Below are 2,601 nucleotides of genomic sequence, written 5' to 3'. Positions count from 1 at the left end.
GTTTGGTTGGAAGCAGGGGTGTTGGTCAAAACCCAAGACCCCCTGTAACATGCCTATCTTTCCCCTTAAGAAACCAAATTCCACAGAGTACCGCTTGCTTCACGACCTGAGGGCTGTTAATGCAGTAGTGGACTGATTAGTGCCACTCGTGCCAGATCAACACACATTACTTTCCAACATACCACCAGAAACTCAGTGGTACACAGTCATTGATTTGTGCTCAGCTTTTTTCAGTGTGCCACTACATCCAGACTCTCAGTATCTGTTCGCCTTTACCTATGAGAATCAACAATACACTTATACCAGATTGGCTCAGGGATATTTGGACTCCCCACAATCTTTAACCGTGTTGACGCAGGATCTTGCTAGCCTGAACGTGCAAAGCACAGTGTTGCAGTATGTGGATGATTTGCTCATTTGTAGTCCTACCAAAGAACAGTGTGAAAAAGACTCTATTGCAGTACTCACGGCCTTGGCTGAAGGGGGCCACAAAGTCAGTAAAACCAAATTGCAGTTTTGCCAGCAGTCAGTGGAATACCTGGGGAGAAGGCTTTGTGGAGACAAAAGATGTATCGCACCCTCTCAGTTGGAGGCAGTGATCAAGGCCCTCAACCGCAAACGGTGGGCCAAATGCTGTCTTTTCTGGGCATGACAGGCTATAGCAGACCCTGGATCTGTGATTATGCCATTAAAACTGCTCCCCTCAGGGCTCTGATAAGAGCCGCCGGACAAACAAATAACACGGCACAGTTAACATGGACAGAGGAAGCAGAAGGGGCGTTCCAAGCCTTAAAAACAGACATGCAATCTGCCCCAGCCTTGGGGACACCAAACTATGCTAAACCTTTTCATTTGTATGTTGCAGAAAAGTCCGGCTTTGCATGTGCAGTCCTCATGCAAGACACACCCACGGGTAAGCAACCTTTGGCATACTATAGCACTAAACTGGATAACATCGAGGCTGGCCTGCCACCCTGCTATCAGGGGCTGGCTGCCGCTGTTTTTGCCTTTCAGAAAGCCTCATCGCTGACCATGGGACACCCTGTGACGCTGTACACTTCCCACCAAATTCATGCGTTGCTGACCAGTCCGCGATTCGCCTTAACACAGGCCAGACGACGGGATATGAGGTAATCCTATCTGCCCCTGAACTCAACATTCAGCGTTGCACTGTCATTAATCCCGCCACGAAACTTATTTTGCCGACAGACGGCACCCCACACGATTGCATCCATGACACAGAGAAGTTTATGCGGGCCAGAGAAGACCTGCACAACCAGCCAATTGCTGCTGACCTCACATTTTTCGTGGAGATGGCTCATGTTTTCGTGATGCCACCGGCAGTCATGCCGGGCTATGGCATTGTTCAGTTACAAAGTGATGACCACACTTTTGACACAGTACAGGCCCGCAAGCTTGCTCAGCCCTGCTCAGCCCAACTTGCAGAGATAAAAGCACTGACGGAAGCATGTAAGTTAGCTGCAGGAAAATCACTAAATGTCTACACAGACTCAGCATATGCTTACGCGTGTGCCATGTTCATGCTAACATCTGGAAACAGAGAGGTTTCAGAGCAGATGGCACCCTGTAACCCATGGAGCAGCCATCCTCAGTCTGTTAGAAGCCATGACGCTTCCAAAGGCCTTAGCTGTTATTAAGTGTCCAGCCCATCAAAAAACCAACACCTTGATAGCCACAGGTAATAATCTTGCAGATGAAGCAGCCAAACAAGCAGCAATAGGGGCAGTTATGGCACCCATTTTGACCATACAGGATTGTGAATCCCTTGTGTCCTTGCCCTCACTAATAGCAGCTCAAGATAGAGTAGAGGAGGCGGAGAAACGCTTATGGCTTAAACGTGGTGCCGTTAAGAATACACAAACAGGCCCGATACGGGGCCCATTGTATGGCGTCTGGCTAGATGCCCACGGCCGTTTTGTACTTCCAACCTTACTGTTAAGACATGCCATCATTTGGGCGCATGGTAGTGACCATTGCGCAAGGGGGGAGATCCTCAGGAAATTGAAGCAGTATGGTGGTCGCTGCTCATGGCAGCCACAGTGGATAGGGTGCTAAATGAATGTGATGTTTGTGCAGAGTACAATATCAGGAAAGTTTTTTCAGCTCCACTGGCACACATTCCAACTCCAGACGGGCCCTTTAGACATCTCATGTTGGACTATATTGACATGGGACCACAGTCAAGAGCAAGGGGACTGAGGTATGTGTTAGTGGTCATATGTAGATATAGTAGGTGGGTGGAGGCAAAAGCTACTGCAAATCAGACCACAAAACAGTCGCAAAATTTTTGTGTCAAGAAGTCTTCCCGAGGTTTGGAATGCCAGATACCATATCATCAGACAACGGCAGCCACTTTGTCTCCAATGTCATACAGGAGACATTGAAGCAGCTAGGAATTAAGCAGAAATTTGGCTGTGTTTACCATCCCCAATCGCAGGGAGCGGTAGAAAGAGCAAATGGCATCTTGAAAGCTAAAATAGCTAAAATAGTGGCAGATAGCAGAAACAAGCTTAACTGGGTGGATGCTTTACCACTGCACTAATGTCTATGCGCTCACAAGCTAGCCGAGTCACGCATCTA

The 2,601-nt window shown here is 48.3% G+C and overlaps 1 pseudogene; it reads left to right on the top strand.

The window, feature by feature from the left end:
* LOC125899212 (uncharacterized) overlaps positions 1-953 on the top strand; it is a 4,421-nt pseudogene extending 3,468 nt beyond the window's left edge.
* Positions 954-2,601: the final 1,648 nt, after the last annotated feature.

This window comes from Epinephelus fuscoguttatus, linkage group LG13 (genome assembly GCF_011397635.1).
Source record: "Epinephelus fuscoguttatus linkage group LG13, E.fuscoguttatus.final_Chr_v1".
In the NCBI taxonomy this organism is placed as follows: domain Eukaryota; kingdom Metazoa; phylum Chordata; class Actinopteri; order Perciformes; family Serranidae; genus Epinephelus; species Epinephelus fuscoguttatus.
Note: the sequence above shows the minus strand (reverse complement) of the source record. Positions and strands in the feature narration are given on the sequence as shown.